The 19,183-nt window shown below is 39.1% G+C and overlaps 1 non-coding gene across 1 annotated transcript; it reads right to left on the bottom strand.

The window, feature by feature from the left end:
* Positions 1-10,193: 10,193 nt before the first annotated feature.
* Positions 10,194-10,266, bottom strand: TRNAK-UUU (transfer RNA lysine (anticodon UUU)). The gene has a single exon. It is a non-coding gene; the product is annotated as a tRNA-Lys (tRNA).
* Positions 10,267-19,183: the final 8,917 nt, after the last annotated feature.

Raw genomic sequence — 19,183 nt, 5'->3', positions numbered from 1 at the left:
ACCTTTCTTCCAGGCACTTTTAGTGTCTTCTCACCATCCATTCCTGTTGCCTGTTCTCTCTTATCTTCAAATACTGGCTCTTTTTTACCATTCTGGTTTCAGCTTCCTTAGAGATGACTTTCTCAAGTACTGAATCTGTAGTATCCACCGGACTCTGGCTATCATAGGCTATCTTTGCACGCTCCTTATCATTGTCTGGTACTTTTCTCATTCTTTCATTGGTTTTTCATCTGCCTCCCTCCATTAGAATATACTCTAAGAGAGCAGAAACTTTCAGTTCTGTTTATATCCGTGCTACTGAGGATTGTGCCAGTATTACTGCTAGTGAGTGAGTGAAGTCGCTCAGTCGTGTCCGACTCTTTGTGACCTCATGGTCTGTAGGCTACCAGGCTCCTCCGTCCATGGGATTTTGCAGGCGAGAGTACTAGACTGGGTTGCCATTTCCTTCTCCAGAGAACCTTCCCGACCCAGAGATCAAACCTGGGTCTCCCACTTCGTAGGCAGATGCTTTACCGTCTGAGTCACCAGAGAAATCCATATTACTGCTACGTAGTCAATAAATAACTTTTGACTTTTTAATGAATTAATGACATTATAGTAGTTCTTCAAGAATCAAAGTTAAAGCTTTTATTATTGTTAAGCATTCAATATATATTTAATAATTTTAAAATAAATTAGTAAAACTCCAGAGTTCTCCAAAATCCATTGGAAATCTCATCCTCCATTGATAATTTCCACTCACATTATCAGTCTTTCATAATACTTAGCATTTTTTAATCTAGTTATAATATCTCTCATTTTCTTTCTATTGGTATATGTTATGCCCCTGATGATAACAGTATCTTTGACTTTAATTCCCCCTTCGACACAACAAAAATTTGGAAAAAGTATATTTTGGGGTAGGTTTTACCTTTTGTGTGTGTGTGACGTGTCTCTAGTTTATTTATTTTTAAAAAATATAAATTTATTTATTTTAATTGGAGACTAATTACTTTACACTATTGTATTGGTTTTGCCATACATCAACATGAATCCATCACGGGTGTACATGTGTTCCCCATCCCGAACCCCCCTCCCACGTCCTTCCCTGTACCATCCCTCTGGGTCATCCCAGTGCACCAGCCCCGAGCATCCTGTATCATGCATTGAACCTGGACTGGTGATTCGTTTCATATTTGAAATTATACATGTTTCAATGCCGTTCTCCCAAATCATCCCACCCTTTCCCTCTCCCACAGAGTCTAAAAGACTGTCAGTGAGTTGTGTAAGAAGACTTTGTTAGGCAAGTATTATTGTCACAGATTACTCATATTAAAAGTGAATTTATCAAGAGTAAAAGACTCCTAAAAGATCTTCAATCACTCAGACCAAATTTTCATGACCTTTTATGACTTAAGCCGAGAGAATTAATTTCTGTGACTCTATGGAAATTGTTTGAGATGAACTATTAAGAAAATGCCATATGATTTGGAATCATTGAAGATTTTTCCATGATTGTGTTCAAGTATAATTTCTTACTCTTGCAAATGAAACATGTATCAGATTTTGATTTTAATACATTTCCACTTCACTAACAAGGTATATGACCTCAGACAAGTTAGTGACTTCTATGTGGCTTGACTTCTTCATCTCTAGGTAGGAGATAATAATATTGATCTCTCAGAGTTAAGAGAATTAAATATATTAATACATGTGAACACTTAAAATATTGTCAAGAAAGAAGAAGGTGTTATATCATTGTCGGCTATCATTATTATTATTTTTAATAATCTAATTTAAAATCAGCAGTGAACTTCTAAGAGATGTTTAAAATTTAAGTATTCAATAGGTTGGACTTCCCTGGTGGTCCAGTGGCTAAGTCTCCAATCTCCCAATGCAGGCAAGGGGCACAAGTTTTATCTTTGTTTGGTTGGTGAACGAAAATCCCACATGACTCATGGTGCAGCTAAAAAAACTAATACGTTGGTTCAGCCTTTAAGGCTCTGTCAAAGCTGTGCCATCTCTACTCTTGCAAGTTTACTAGTAAAATTTATCTTCAGAGATTCTAGAATATAGTTTATGAAGTCTGAGTCAGTGGGGCTCAAACTGGGTTCTGTGGTCTCCTGCTAAGGTCACCGTGAGGTGATTGGAGTGGGGAGGAGCAAGAAACGAAGTGTGTGAGATTTACCCCTCCACCAACGCTGCTCTTTTTCTTGCTCATTCTAGCTCCAGAAGAGTAACTTTTCCTGATTTAAAAGGTAGGATTTGCACAACATTTTTGGAGTCTGTGCCTCCAAAAAAGAAGTGAGAGGTTTGAACACTATTGGTCTGGGGCAGTAGAGTTAATTGCTTGGGAGCTGGAGATGAAGAAGGGCAGAAATGAAGACCTCGCTTGGCTCTAAGGTGGCCCCAGGATGCAAATACATCATTTGAGAAGGTGCCAGCATTGTCCTCATCTGCTCTACTTTGTGCTTTCCCTCATGCCCTTGCCCCAGCGTTTGACCAACACCTAGCATTTGATACATTCATTACCTTGATCTTAGCCTTATCTTTCATACCAGGGAGATCAATATATTTTATTTTGTGCTATAAATATCACAACCTCTGTGTACCCCAACCAGATTGATGTCCAAATACCTAGTGTTCATGTTGATGAACAACCTTAGGTTAACTGTTTAGCATGAAGAACAAACAAAATATTAATAAAATGTTACATGTTTTAACTGGTTGTTATATGGTCATGTAGAAAGACGAGCTGGTTGGATGGCATCGCTGATTCAATGGACATGAGTTTGGATGAACTCTGGGAGTTGGTGATGGACAGGGAGGCCTGGTGTGCTGTGATTCATGGGGTCGCAAAGAGTCAGACACGACTGAGAGACTGAACTGAACTGAACTAAAACAGAAAAACATCCTTCTTTGACGTGGTGAATCCATCCTTTCTCTGATGCAGATCAATATGTAGGGAGACCAAAACCAAGAATTACAAGAATGTTCTGGAGGAGTTTTTCAGGAATTTATCTTATCAAGGGCAAGCACTGGCCTGAGTAAGCTTGCTGCTGCTGCTGCTAAGTTGCTTCAGACATGTCCGACTCTGTGCAACCACATAGACAGCAGCCCACCAGGCTCCCCTGTCCCTGGGATTCTCCAGGCAAGAACACTGGAGTGGGTTGCCATTTCCTTCTCCAATGCATGAAAGTGAAAAGTGAAAGTGAAGTCGCTCAGTTGAGCCCGACTCTTAGCGACCCCATGGACTGCAGCCTACCAGGCTCCTCTGTCCGTGGAGCCAAGAGTACTGCCTTCTCCAGATTAAGCTTGAAAACATTGCATTATTATGTTATATTTTAGTCATATCCTATCCTTCCATTTTGATCCCTCTACTTTGACTGCTCTTATGTGTTGACCTGTTTCTTTCTTCACATGTTTCTTTTTGTCTCCCTTTTCTTTATTCTTTCTTGCCTTCCTCTTTCACCTGTTTTTTCTTTCATTCACTCATTTTCTTTTCCTTTCCTGAACTCTTTCCCTTCCCTTTTTTTTAAAAAAATTATTTACTTACAGTTTTCATATGGGTTAATTGAGAAATAATAACATTTGCATTAAATGTTACTGGTACAAATAATCTCCATGGAATAAAACTGACAATGTCTTTCACTGCACATGGTAAAAATTGTCATTGATTAAAATTAATAGAAGAATAAGACCTTAACAATATTTAGATTTGCAAACTCTCATCCAGAAATGTTGAACTTGGTAGATATAATGGTGACAAAAGAAAAACTCACAAAGATGGAAAGAAATCAATAAAAATTGATGTGACAAAAACCTTGTTGATGAATGAAATTATGATTTTATAATTTAGGTGGAAAACAACTAATGTCAATGAAGTGATCTCAGTTAAATAAAGAACAAAATTGAAAAAAAATGAAAATGGTTACAGTACTATTTTGATCAAGAAATAAATTGGCTCAGTGGGTGTTTGTCTGGGCCATAATTTCTTTCTTTCTTTTTTTGCTGGATTTCACAGCATGCAGGATCTTAGTTCCCCAACCAGGGATTGAACCCATGCCCCCTACAATGGGAGTGTGGAGCCCTAGCCATTGGACCACTCAAGAACTCTCTGGGACCCAATTTCTTGAAGATGTTTTCAATATTGGCCTAATCTGATCAAAATGTTTGTGCTATAAAATATCCTCAGGGTCAAAATTTCTTTAGAGACAAAAGTAGCTGGGTCAAAACTGTGAGGTTGAAATGTCCTATAAAATAGCAATTTATTTTGTAGAATTTTCCATGTCTCATTTGTCTGTGATATCTCAATGACTGCATATTCCATTCTGTGAAAATGCAATACTTTATTTAACTAGTCTTCTATTACTGTCAGTCAGTTCAGTCATGCCTGACTCCTTGCGACCCCATGAATTGCAGCACTCCAGGCCTCCCTGTCCATCACCATCGCCCGGAGTTCACTCAGACTCACGTCCATCGAGTCAGTGATGCCATCCAGCCATCTCATCCTCTGCCGTCCCCTTCTCCTCCTGCCCCCAATCCCTCCCAGCATCAGAGTCTTTTCCAATGAGTCAACTCTTCGCATGAGGTGGCCAAGGTACTGGAGTTTCAACTTTAGCATCATTCCTTCCAAAGAAATCCCAGGGCTGATCTCCTTCAGAATGGACTGATTGGATCTCCTTGCAGTCCAAGGTAGATTGCTTTAAACTTTTTGCTATGACAACTCTTATGAACAATAGGGATGGGTGGCACACTTTTCGTAAGAGCACCATTTCTTGAATCTAATTCTGCATGGATTTCAGAGTTAGATTTGCATGAAAAACTGCTGTGAAGGAAGAGATTCTTGCTCTTTCTTTTTTCCTTCATTCAAGTTCTGGTTATCTTGCATTGACGATTATGAAATAAGAGACTTTCAGATTAAATTAAAACTTTTAAACTTCCAGCGTTGCCTGAAACTGTGATAGAATATGAGACAGCATCTGATCTTGACTTTTGAAACAAGTAAATTCAAAATATCTCAATTCAAATAGCTCAAAAACAGCATGAAAAGATTGAAATGTCATATAGGAGCTGCTAGGATTTAATCAGTCAGAATTTATTTGACTTGTTCTTATTCCAGTGCTATTTGCAGTCAAAGGTAAATATAATTTTGGTTCTCTTTTTGAAACCACAAGCAGAACCAACTGTAGTTTCTCTAAGAGGCTAGAAGAAATGGATTGGGGATAAACTAATTTCATACTCATTGCTTAGCATAGTAAATACAATTCATGAATAATCATTGAATGAATGAATTAATGAATGTTAATGAAAATGAATTCTAATTTCATACTTTGTGACAAGCAAGATATTTACAAAGTCTAGCACCTAGCCTATAGTGCTGCAAATTCTGGTATTCAACATTGATTCTTGCCAGATGAATGAAGAAACAAATACACACTTCTACTGCCTTGGACATCACTGAGTGTTTAAAAAGGATCTGAGACCAATATGATCACCTTGTAGCTCTGGTTACATTGAATGGCCAATGGCATGGACTTGGGCTTATGGTGAATTTGTGCGGCTGGTGACGAAGGCTGTGAATGAATGCTAAATGGGGAAGTTAGTTTGCCTTGTAGAAATAATCACTGTGTGTATATCATCTTCAAGTGCTAGGCCCTCTCATTTTGTACATGAAAGAAGCAGAGGCTGAGAAAGTTAAAATGAACAGATAAAAGGAACAAAAACTCTGTTTCAAGGTCGCACAGGCAGAGATTTAGCTGAGATATCTACCTAGTTCTTTATGATCGCAAAGCCTGTGAACCCCTCTACACCCAGTCTCTCCCTCAAGTTTATAATCCAATAATATTTCTTAAAAATGCTCCCACAGAAAGATGGATGGACCTAGAAATTGTTATGCTGAGTGAAGTAAATCAGACAGAGAAGAGATATCGTATGACATCCCTTAAATGTGGAATCAAAGAAGAAATGATACAAATGAACTTACAAAACAGAAAGAGACTCAGACTGTTGCCTGTACCTACTGCTATGTTTAAAACGGGTAACCAACAAGGACCTACTGTATATAGCACATGGAACTCTGTTCAATGTTATGTGGCAGCCTGGATGGGAGGGGAGTTTAGGGCAGAATAGATGCATGAATCCCTGTATTGTTCACCTGAAACTATCACTGCATTGTTAATCGGCTATATCCCAATACAAAATAAAAAGTTTCAAAAAACAAAATAACTGAAAAAAAAAAAAAAAGCACTCATACTTCTAGTACCCAGGGAGAGTTGCTCCTATTTTCTGGAATTTTAGGAATCCTATCCGAGTTCAGAAAAAGATACTTGGGACTATACTTTCAGTTCCTTATTGCAGTTTCCTTTATTTTTTTTCTTTTCACAAAATATTTGAATATTTCTTCATGATATTAAGTATCCTTCACCATACACTTCAGTGGCAACTTCCCCCACCAAAACTCCAAGTAAATTTTAAAGGTCTTTGGGGGGAGAGACTTAAAAAAAAATACATCTATCACAGTGTTTAGGGTAACATTTGACATAAAAGAGGTAACGATAATTATTACAGCTGTGTCTATTTTGTGCTAGGCCTCGGGCAAGTTGTAAAGTGGATTAATTCGTTTAGCATTTGTAAAAGATCTGTGAGGTAATATTATCAGGATCCCTTTTCCATATGATGAGAGTGTCTAGGTCACTTAGGATTAGTAAGTGGTGGAGGCAGGTTCAAACATGGCCAGTCTGACTCTGAAATCCATGCTTCTAAACACCATGCTCATCTACCTAAAACAGACACACAATGAATACTTGTTAACTCTAGGAAACAGAGAGTAAAGGTAATTAGGAGTATGCCTTGACATTTCTTATGTGCAAAAAGCCCAGAGTTCATCCTGATTAGTGAACTGCCTGAATTCTGGATTCTTCTGCTAGGCTTTTTAAATTTAAAAAAATCCATCCTTATTTCTCCCAATTTCTAGTTGAACTTTTGATCCATGAGATGGAATGCATGACCATCCCATGTCTATTCCCACTTTTTTATTTTATTTTTCCTAAACTTAAATAAATAAGTTTTATTTATTTTGGGCTGTGCTGAGTCTTCACTACTGGGCGCGGGCTTTCTCTAGTTGCAGACAGTAGGGGCTACTCTTCACTGCAGTGAGCGGGCTTCTCATTGCTGTGGCTTCGCTTGTTCCAGAGCACAGGCTCTGGGAGAGAGGGCTAAACAGCTGTTGTGCAGGGCTTAGTTGCTCCATGGTGTGTGGAATCTTCCTGGACCAGGGGTCAAACCTGTGTCCCCTGTATTGGCAGGTGAATTCTTAACCACTGGACCAGCAGGTAAGTCCCTCGTTTTTGGGTAGCCAAATCTTGGCTCTATCCAAATTCTCTCCACTATTGCAAGCTTAGCTTAGTTCTTGGGTCCTCCACAAAACATCTCCTGTATCTTCAGACCTTGCTTCCGATCTCTCTTCTTTGGCCTCTTCTCTAATGCTAAAGATTTTGTCTTATTTCTGTTTATCTTTCTTAATGTCTCAGAAAAAATGATTCATGGAAGATAGGAAATCAATCTTCTTTTGTTGAGTAAGGATATGCCCAAATGAATAAATAAGACTTATACTCTTTGCAACTGATTCCCAGCTGCAGTAGTCTTAGCTCTGTAAATAGACTATAAGCTATAACTAAGCACTAAGGAAATAAAAGCACATAAATAGGAAATAGCAGGAAAAATACAGTAGAAATCAAGTAACAGTTACTTCAAAGTATTAAACTTATCAGACACAGGCTGAAAAAAAGGCAAAGAAGAATCAACTTTGACCATTTCTCCATTCTCCAAGTGCCTGAAACAGTATGTGCTGTGTTTGTTGCAGCTCAGCTTGGAGTATGTACGTGATGGAGAAGATGGTCAACTTTTTTTTTTTAATCTCTTTGCCTCATTGGTTTCAGAGATTAAGACTTATTTTGCCCTTTTATCAGTTGCACTGTCTTATTTATTTGTATTTCCTATTTGCTTGTTAAGGCTACTTATTAAGGAATTGTTTTGAATGAATCATTATTTTCAGGGTTAGCAACATTAAGTAATTTTCTTCATTTTAACCATTAATTTTAATAATTTAACTGTAGATTCTTTTGGATTTCCTATTCATGTAATCATATTGTCTGAGAATAATGACAACTATACTTTTTCCTTTTTATTCTTAAAGCGTCCACAAAAGTGGTGAGAGGAGGTATCATTGTCTTATGCCTTGCCTCAAATGGAAAGCTTTTATATTGTATCATTAAGGAGGAATTCTCAAATCCTTGGTTTGGTGTTTTCAATCATTATCCTTTACATGTTGCTTCTGTCCCAGTTGGTCTTTATTTTTCATGAATCCTATTATATGGTAGAGTTTCTCACTGCATCAGCTGAGTGTCTTTCTATCCTTTTATGTTTCATTTTATTCTGAATGTTTCTTTTGATCTAACCCTCACTTCACAAATTTCCTCTTCAACTCATTTAATCTGTTGTTAAACTCATCCATTGTATTCTTAATTTCAATTACTGTATTTTTCAACAAAGTTTTTGAGCTTTTATGTGGCTCTTTTATTACTAGTGTTCCAGTTCCCTGTTGAATTTCTCAATCTTGGTTTTTATCTTCATCAACAATGTAAAATAGCAAAATATTACACTTTAAAGTCTGTATTTGATAAGTCTAATACCTCATGCGAAGAGTTGACTCATTGGAAAAGACTTTGATGCTGGGAGGGATTGGGGGCAGGAGGAGAAGAGGACGACCGAGGATGAGATGGCTGGATGGCATCACTGACTCGATGGACGCAAGTCTGAGTGAACTCCGGGAGTTGGTGATGGACAGGGAGGCCTAGGGTGCTGCGATTCATGGGGTTGCAAAGAGTCGGACACGACTGAGCGACTGAACTGAACTGCACTGAACCGAATACCTGAAAGTAACTGCTGTTTGATTATTGTCTATTTATTCTGCTGTTTCCAGTTTATATAATTTTATTTCTCTTGTTCCTGGTTATTTTTTGTTGTGTTTAGTACATTGTGCACAACTGTTTAGAAATAATCTGAGGTCTAGGATAATCTTACCTTTTTTTAAAAGAGAATTAACATTTGCTCTGCGAAGCTTCTGACTGTGTTTGTGATATGCTAATTTTCACATGTAGAGATGTTGTCAAGGTGTCCTACAATCTTTTAAAAGCCTGTCTATTCTGAGTTCATCCTTACGACATGATGTTCAGGTCTCAACAGAGATCAAAGAGTGAGCCCTCCTTCTTGGTGGACTCTGGCCCCAAACTGTGTCCCCCTAACTCTGGCAGATTGTCAAAAGTACTCTGGCTCAATTTCTCAGCTTCTCAGCCACTTTATCTGGAATTGGCACAAGTCTCCAAGGGGAAAAGTGGCCCCAAATAGAAAAGGTTTCTTTCTGAGTTTCTGCCTTTTCCTGGATCTCTGTCCTTTTTTTAATGCTCCTTTGGCTCTTCAGCGCTTTCAAATAGAAGTATTTATGCTGTAGAACTTGCCCTCATTATGTAGTCTGCTATTACTGGAATCAAGATGTCTCTGTGTTCTTGACTTTTGATTATAAATTTTTTGTGCTCCACTCTCTATACTGTTTGAAGGAGAGAATCCTTTGAAATTTATGCTTTATTTTTTTATTTTAGCACTGTGAAGTAAGTTGCTTGGATATCTAAAACCCTAGCTACCTAAAGTGGACAAAATGTTGAGGGTTTGCTGTAGAGGTCACTGGACATGTTCACACGTACTGAAAATATAGCTGGAAAAACTAGTTATAAGACAAGTGTTGAAAATAGGCTATTGAAAAGAAAATGTCCTGTCATATTTGATTTTTCTGTATCATGAAAATATTTTGTCGCTTTTCATTCCAAAACAGGTGTATCAATGTTGGTTTTTCTGCTTAGAAAAAGATTATACTATCATGATATTTCTATTCCTTAGCGTAGAAATAACATATCGTAGCTAATTAATGAAAGAAAAAGAGCAAATTGATTTAGAGACAAATTTGTGTTTGACTCTTTGTGACCCCATGGACTGTAGCCTGCCAGGCTCCTCTGTCCATGGGGATTCTCCAGCAACAATACTGGAGTCGATTGCCATGCCCTCCTTCAGGGGATCTTCCAAACCCAGGTATTGAACCCAGGTCTCCTGCACCGCAGGAAGATTTTTTATGTCTGAGCCACCAGGGAAGCAAACAAAGAGGTCTGAACAGGGACTTGAACCCTGGACCCTCAGATTAAAAGTCTGATGCTCTACTGACTGAGCTATCTGGGCATTAGAGATACCAAAGGAACATTTCATGCAAAGATGGGCAAAATAAAGGACAGAAATGGTATGGACCTAACAGAGGCAAAACATATTTAAGAAGAGGTGGCAAGCATACACAGAACTATACAAAAAAGATCTTAATGGCCCAGATTACCACGATGGTGTGCTCACTCACTTAGAGCCAGACATCTTGGAGTGAGAAGCCAAGTGGGCCATAGAAAGCATCACTATGAACAAAGCTAGTGGAGGTGATGGAATTCCAGTTGAGCTATTTCAAATCCTAAAAGATGATGCTGTGAAAGTGCTGCATTCAATACGCCAGCAAATTTGGAAAACCCAGCAGTGGCCACAGGACTGGAAAAGATCAGTTTTTACTCCAATCCCAAAGAAAGGCAATGCCAAAGAATGAGCAAACTACCACACAATAGAACTCATCTCACATGCTAGTAATGCTCAAAATTCTCCAAGCTAGGTTTCAACAGTACGTGAACTGAGAACTTCCAGATGTTCAAGCTGGTTTTAGAAAAAGCAGAGGAACCAGAGATCAAATTGGCAACATCCGTTGGATCATAGAAAAAGCAAGAGAATTAGAGAAAAATATTTGTTTATTTGACTACAACTAAAGACTTTGACTGTGTGGGTCACCTCAAACTGTGGAAAATTCTTAAAGAGATGGGAATACCAGACTGCCTTACCTGCCTCTGGAGAAATCTGTATACATGTCAAGAACAAACAGTTAGAACCAGACATGGAACAATGGACTGGTTCCAAATTGGGAAAGGAGTACGTCAAGACTGTATGTTGTCACCCTGCTTATTTAACTTACATGCAGAGTACATCATGCAAAGGTACTGGAAGAAGCACACGCTGGAATCAAGATTGCAGGGAGAAATATCAATAACCTCAGATATGCAGATAACACCATCCTAATGGCAGAAAGTAAAGTGGAACTAAAGAGTCTCTTGATGAAAGTGAAAGAGGAGAGTGAAAAAGCTGGCTTAAAACTCAACATTCAGAAAACTAAGATCATGACATCTGGTCTCATCACTTCATGGCAAATAGATGGGGAAACAATGGAAACAGTGACAGACTTTATTTTCTTGGGCTCCAAAATCACTGATATGGTGAGTGCAGCCATGAAATTAAAAGATGCTTGCTCCTTGGAAGGAAAGCTATGACCAACGTAGACAGCATATTAAAAAGCAGAGACATCACTTTGCCAACAAAGGTCCATACAGTCAAAGGCATGGTTTTTCCAGTGGTCACGTATGGATGTGAGAGATGGACCAAGAGGGCTGAGTGCCAAAGAATTGATACTTTCAAACTGTGGTGCTGGAGAAGACTCTTGAAAGTCCCTTGGACAGTAAGGAGATCAAACCAATCAATCCTAAAGGAAACCAGCCCTGAATATTCATTGGAAGGACTGATGATGGAGCTGAAGCTCCAATACTTTGTCCACTTGATGTGAAGATCTGACTCATTGGAAAAGACCCTGATGCTGGAAAGGATTGAGGGCAGGAGGAGAAGGGGACGACAGAGGATGAGATGGTTGGATGGCATCACCAACTTGATGGACATGAGTTTGAGCAAGCTCTGGGAATTGGTGATGGACAGGGAAGCCTGGCGTACTGCAGTCCATGGGGTCACAGAGAGTTGGACATGAATGAGCGAGTAAACTGAACTTGGGCTTCATAGTTCCTTTGGATTCTTTAAAATAACAGTGAGTGGAGAAAAAAATATTTAAACATTTCTTTGAAAGTTACTTTTTAAGGTTTTTATCAGAAATAATTATGGACAAGATTTATGCCAGATAGAAAGGTATCTGGCTAAGTGAGAGATACATTAAAAACAAATATAAATATTGAAAGTGAAAAAAATTGACTGAATTCTTCATTTGGACTAATAATATATTTTTGTTTCCAGTTATAAAGAATGGATATAGATGAGGTTCTATCAAATACCATTCAAGATATATCTGCCAGAGTGATTTTCTTTTTAAAATAACTCAATTAAAATCAACCTTAAAATGGTTATCAATTGCACCTAGAAACAAAAACTCAAACATCACATGACTTAAAAGAAATTATCTAAATTCTATGATTTGACCTCCACTCTCTCTCCCCTCCTTCACTGGACTCTATTATTGCCTGACTCTTTTTGTATTCCTTCAACATACCAAGATGGTTTCTACCATAAATTTTTGCTGATGTTGGTCCCTTTACCTAGAAGCTTAGCTTTTGTCTTAGCTTGCCTTGTTTTTGTTGCCCAGGTTACAATGTAAATTCCTCAATGAGAATGTATCTCACAAATGGTTTAAATTAACCTCCCCTTATCTAGGTTGATCATAACTTTTCTTCCAAGGAGTGTCTTTTAATTTCATGGCTGCAGTCACCATCTGCAGTGATTTTGGAGCCCCAAAAAATAAAGTCTGACGCTGTTTCCACTGTTTCCCCATCTATTTCCCATGAAGTGATGGGACCGGATGCCATGATCTTTGTTTTCTGAATGTTGAGCTTTAAGCCGACTTTTTCAGTCTCCTGTTTTACTTTCAGCAAGAGGCTTTTGAGTTCCTCTTCACTTTCTGCCATAAGGGTGGTGTCATCTGCATATCTAAGGTTATTGATATTTCTCCCGGCAATCTTGATTTCAGCTTTTGTTTCTTCCAGTCCAGTGTTTCTCATGATGTACTCTGCATATAAGTTAAATAAGCAGGGTGACAACATACAGCCTTGACGTACTCCTTTTCCTATTTGGAACCAGTCTGTTGTTCCATGTCCAGTTCTAACTGTTGCTTCCTGACCTACATACAGATTTCTCAAGAGGCAGGTCAGGCTGGTATCTCTCTCAGAATTTTCCACAGTTCATTGTAATCCCCACAGCCAAAGGCTTTGGCATAGTCAATAAGCAGAAACATTACTTTGCTGACTAAGGTCCATCTAGTCAAGGCTATGGTTTTTCCAGTAGTCATGTATGGATGTGAGAGTTGGACTGTGAAGAAGGCTGAGCACCAAAGAATTGATGCTTTTGAACTGTGGTGTTGGAGAAGACTCTTGAGAGTCCCTTGGACTGCAAGGAGATCCAACCAGTCCATTCTGAAGGAGTTCGGCCCTGGGATTTCTTTGGAAGGAATGATGCTAAAGCTGAAACTCCAGTACCTTGGCCACCTCATGTGAAGAGTTGACTCATTGGAAAAGACTTTGATGCTGGGAGGGATTGGGGGCAGGAGGAGAAGGGGACAACAGAGGATGAGATGGCTGGATGGCATCACTGACTCGATGGACGTGAGTCTGAGTGAACTCCGGGAGCTGGTGATGGACAGGGAGGCCTGGCATGCTGCGATTCGTGGGGTCCCAAAGAGTCGGACACGACTGAGCGACTGAACTGAACTATCTCTGCTGCCTCTGGTTCAATCCCTTTCAATCAGATTATTTCATTTTCTTCAAAGCATGTGTATTATCTGCAATCATCCTTTTTGTTTTCTTGATGTTCTATGTCCTCTTTAGAAAATAGGCCACTTCCAGGAGTCTAGAACAGCATCTTTCACACAGTGGGTCTTGAAAATAACTCTTGATGAGCTTTCAAACGTGATATTTGAAAGGTTGTTGAAGAATACGTCAGTTACTTTAATAGAACATTTCATTTGCTGGATCAGCAAATTTTATGTCTGAAAAATTCTAGCCTAAAGAAGTCTGGCCTAAAGGGTATTAAATGTCTATCTTAAAAATGAAGACCATTCCTCAGTGTTCAAATTTGACCAGAAGATTGATCTATCCATCTATTCATCTATTTCCCTCCATCTATCTATTTTGTGTATGACATTTAGGAGACATATATATTCATATGGAAGAACGAGATCATACATACTCTGAAGAAGAAATTTGGAAGTGAATCTCATTAAAAATATTTTCTGAACAGTCTTTGCCCTCTGTCAAGCAACTAATGACGTATTTCTGATTAATTTTAAATAGTAACGTTTCTACTAGGTAAAAGGCATCCCCTAACCCTCATCCCCCAGTACTGCACATACACATGGGCACGTTCTCTCAGGATTGGGATGGTATTCAGAGGAAAAAATACTGGTGCTAAGATGATAATGAAATTTCTAGTTACCATGGCTACCTTTAATCAAATTCTATATGTATGGGAGTTCCTACATCTAGCTAAAAATGTGTAATGATATTCATCTGGCATGGAGTTTGACTAATAATTAAATCCAGTTATATTAAAAATCTACCACTATCTATCAAATGAAGATTTAGTCTTCACCTGTGTCAGGCAGAATTCAATAAAATGGCCTCTGAGCATCTTCTTTATAATCCCTAACTCTTGCCTGTGAGTGTGATGGATTTCATTCCTGTCATTAGGTTACATTATGTATTATAACAAAATTGAAGGGATTTGCAAATGCAATGAAAGTTCCACATTAATTGACTTCAGTTACTTGATAAGATTATCCGGGGTGGGTCTGATCTGATCAGATGGGCAGCCCCATATTCAGAGCCTGATATGAACAAGGACCATGGCCACATCAAACACTTCAGGAACATGAGTAGCACACAAATTGATTCGCTTTAATTTCACAGTATTAGTGAAATAAATCCTCCCAGAAAAATGAAGAATTCTTTATAATTTGATAATTCCTTCCTAATTTTCTTGTTTAAAATTTATATTTTTGCATATACCATTCCTTCAAAACAACGATCCCTCAGGTTTTTTTTATATCAATTACAGTCTGCCAGTGTCCTTCGAATGCAGTAAGGCCTCTTTAACTCTTATGTGGTAAGGACCAGACGACACAGCTCCACAGACCTGGGGCCTGCAAAATAGTAGACTAGGCCAAAATCCAGTAGGCTGAAGATCAGTATGAATTTTTTTTGGAATGGTAAATGTCTTGATGGCAAGAGTCTTGAAACTGTTCTGCTGACAAACTCACATATTTGCATAAGAGACAGCAGGAGGTGGATGTAGTACTAGCCATTAGGTTCTATTATGTTTAAAAGGAACATTAATTCCATTGTTTCTGGCTTAAAAGTGAACTTATATTCACACTGCATGCTGAGATTCCATCCAATGCTCCAAAACACCCACATTCATTAAGTACTTTATTGCCTTCTATTCATTTCATCCCTTTCCTAAACCACGGGCTCACTCCACAGTCATCTCCCTACCCTGCCTTGTTCATCCTTAAGAAGGGGCTCATTTCCCTTCCTTTGTGTGTTTTCTTTGCTGATTCCTAATTATTTTACTGCATTAGTCGAAGCTGTTAGCAAAATCGCTTCAAGAACAAATTTCGTAAGAGTGACAGATTTTGATTTTCATATAAAATTATAAACCCGTGTCCATGGAAACAGAAAGGAAAGCAAAACCTGATATTCCCTTCCTTTTTATCTTGCCGAGTGGCACAATGAAAAATAACCACAGTGGAAATAGCTGAGAACAATTATGTGTTGTAGCAAATCCAATATCCCAGGTGTCAGGAAGGCATGGCTCCATAGCCTGCAGATTTTGGTCTGTTGCTAAGGAGGTTCACTTACCATGTTTCAGCCACTAGAAATCCCGATGTGTGATTCTGATCTTTTATAAACCTGAAAGCAACAGAATGTTAGGTTTTGAGAAATAATTTGGAAATTGTTTGGATAGGATTACTATGACAGTTTTGAAATGACGGAGGTGTATTTACCTGTGAATACTTTCCTGGTATTCGTCAGTATACTACTGTGATGGCTGTGGAAATTTGCCATTGACATCTCCTTCAAGAGAGCCTGCTGGTGGAGCATAGTTGATGGAGACCGTCAGCTGCCCTCCTTTAGAATCCATCCCAGTGGCCCCTTTCTGATGGCTGTCCCCAGCTAATGACCAAATGGCAGAGGGAACTACGGAGGGAGAGGGGATTCTTACACATTTTGATGGCTTGAGAAAAAAACAAATTCAGTTCTTTTGGAAGAAAATTTCTTCCATCTGACTTGAAGCTCTGCTTTCTTGGCTTATAAAGATATGAAGGGAAAAATAAAAATAGATACAGTAAGCAAATGTAGGAAAAAAATAGAGCTTATCCAAGTGAGACCTAAATATCAATCACTGGAAGAGTCTAGAAAGCAAGTAATAAGTTATCATTAAATACTTTGTGGTCTATGGTCTTGCATATTTTCCATGTTTACTGCTGCTGCTGCTGCTGCTAAGTCATTTCAGTCGTGTCTGACTGTGCGACCCCATAGATGGCAGCCTGATAGGATCCCCCGTCCCTGGGATTCTCCAGGCAAGAACACTGGAGTGGGTTGCCATTTCCTTCTCCAATGCATGAAAGGGAAAAGGGAAAGTGAAGTCGCTCAGTTTTGTCCAGCTCTTAGCGACCCCATGGACTGCAGCCCACCAGGCTCCTCTGCCCATGGGATTTTCCAGGCAAGAGTACTGGAGTGGGTTGCCATCCATGTTTACTACTTCCATTTAATACATATACCCTGTACCTTTATGGAATATTCTTTCACTTGGCTGCATCGGGTCTTAGCTGCAGCAGGGAGAGCTTTACGGCATCAAGTGGGATATTTTTCGTTGCAGTGCCTGGACTCTAGCTGTGGCGCTCTGGCTCAGAATTTGTGGTGGGCAAGTTTAGGTCCTCTGCAGAATGTGGGATCTTAGTTCCTTGACCAGGGATCGAACCTGCATGCCTGCATGGCAAGGCAGATTCTTAACCACTGGACCACCAGGGGAGTCCTATTTATGAATATTTTCTATATTAAAAAGTTAGGAGATGAAGGGGTAAAAAGGTAATCTCTGATTTCTTCCTCTTCTTCCCTTTGCTCTTTCCCATCGTACTTTCTTCAACTTTACCTAACACAATTTTCCTCTGGGGCAGGAAGGTAGAATGGTAGAAGTGGTTCAGCACCTGTAAAATCTCAAAGATCTGAACTAAGTCCCTGATGGGAGGTGACACAAGCCATCCCTGAGATGCTAAAGGATATTATTGGCTTATAATGGAGGTGAGGTGAGACTAAATATCTTCTAGGAAAATGATTTCTCATAGTTGCTTCTGCCCATCTAGTCTTCTAGCTTTGAAAAAAAAAAAAAATCAAGTTTCATGACCTTATAAAGGGAAATCCCTAAAGGGTTAACTTCCACATATCTAAATTTTATTGCTTACCTGGGTAATTCCTATTAGTAATGCCAGCTTCAATACAAACTGGTGAAAGAGAGACACCACTGCATATACAGAAATCATATCTCCATGGGTTTACTCGCTAATTCTGTGAATTCCCTCTTGCCTCCCTGCCAGTCATCTGGAAGAAGGGAACAGGTTTCAAGCTAAATTTGGAGATCTATGAGGCATCGGATGCATGGTTGCTCTATTCATTTGAATTGAAAATTTGATCCAATTCTGGAGACTTCACAGTAAGCATCAACCTTCTGGGTTGAGCTAGAAATCTGGAAACGACACTGTAACATTATTTGCTTTGATTTAATGGAGCAAAACGATGTCTCACACCTAGCAAAAAAGCAATGGAGCAATAACACTTGCTGTACTTGTCATCTTTCTTTTCAGCTAAAAATACCAAAGAACTTAAAAAAATCATATGCTGAAATCAGTGTTAAGTTGAACCCGTCCAGTAACCTGGAGTCTTCTCTAGGCAACCTCATTGGTGTTGTTCTCATTGTGTTAGCAAGGCATTGCCTCTGTTACTCTCCTAGATCAGCTGAGGTCGTAGTTTATAGACTGAAAATAAGGAGAAAGAGAAGCACACTGCCACGAATTAATTATTACATCATTGCAGAGAATGCCAAAACAAACACCTTCTGCTGTTACTATGACTTAATCTCCTGTTAATATGTATTTTTATACCTGAATAGTACCGAAGGCTCAAGAACACTAATGATAGTGTTGGTGAGAGCTGGATTTCACCAAGAGCATTTTTATTTTGCACAACCAATAATGGTAGGAGCTAAATCGGTAGCTATATTTCTTTTTGGGTCTCACAGAGAATTCTTCTATGGCTACAGTAATACTGGATACTCAGTTCTCAGGTAAAACATACATGGAGTGCACTCTCAGTTGTGTCTGAGTCTTTGTGACCCCACGGACTGTAGCCTGCCAGTCTTCTCTGTCCGTGGAATTTTCTAGGCAAGAATAGTGGAGTGGGTTGCCATTTTCTTCTCCAGCCATCCAAGTAATTAAGAAAATGTATCTAATCTATGAAAAATGGCTTAACTCCAGGCCAGAGTGGGTTTAAATATTGACTGGCTGAATAATCTTCTTCTCCCTTTATTATTCTTCAAGACAATGCAGACAGTGTGGAATAGATAACAATCCTACTCTCTGTATGATGTTAATTTCTGCACCACCCAGAGTCCAAAAGCTATGCCCTGGAGGAGGGCATAGCAACTCGCTCCAGTATTCTAGCCTGGAGAATCCCATGGACAGAGGAGCCTGGCGGGCTACAGTCCATAGGGTCAAGAGTCGGATGCGACTGAAGCAACTGAGCACACACGTGCACGAATAAGACGCAGACCTTCTCACATAGCATGGTGTTTAACAATGAAATATCTTCTTGACCATCTGGCTGTCAACTTGTTTACATATTCAGTATACATATACCAAATGCAGACAAGGGGCTGGTGGCTAGGCCTGCAGGGTAAACAATGCAGACGTAGGCCTCATCTTCGAGTGTGACCCTTGAGAGCAGCTGGGGACACTGATCTATATAGAGACACATACACAATATCCCACTGGTTCTAAGGTACACGTGTCCTCCCCTATATTTCAATATATTTGACATCAGGACACATCCTAAGATTGACAGAGTATCATACCCTTCTCTTTCTCTTTGTGATATGTAATGCAGTAGTAGCATGTCTAACAATTGCTGGAATTCAAAATTTGATGAGGTATTTTGTGTATGTGTGTACATATATATACATATATGTGTATGTC

This window comes from Ovis canadensis, chromosome 3, assembly GCF_042477335.2.
Source record: "Ovis canadensis isolate MfBH-ARS-UI-01 breed Bighorn chromosome 3, ARS-UI_OviCan_v2, whole genome shotgun sequence".
Lineage (NCBI taxonomy): Eukaryota > Metazoa > Chordata > Mammalia > Artiodactyla > Bovidae > Ovis > Ovis canadensis.
The sequence above is the reverse complement of the archived record's forward strand: the minus strand, read 5'-3'. Positions and strand labels throughout refer to the sequence as shown.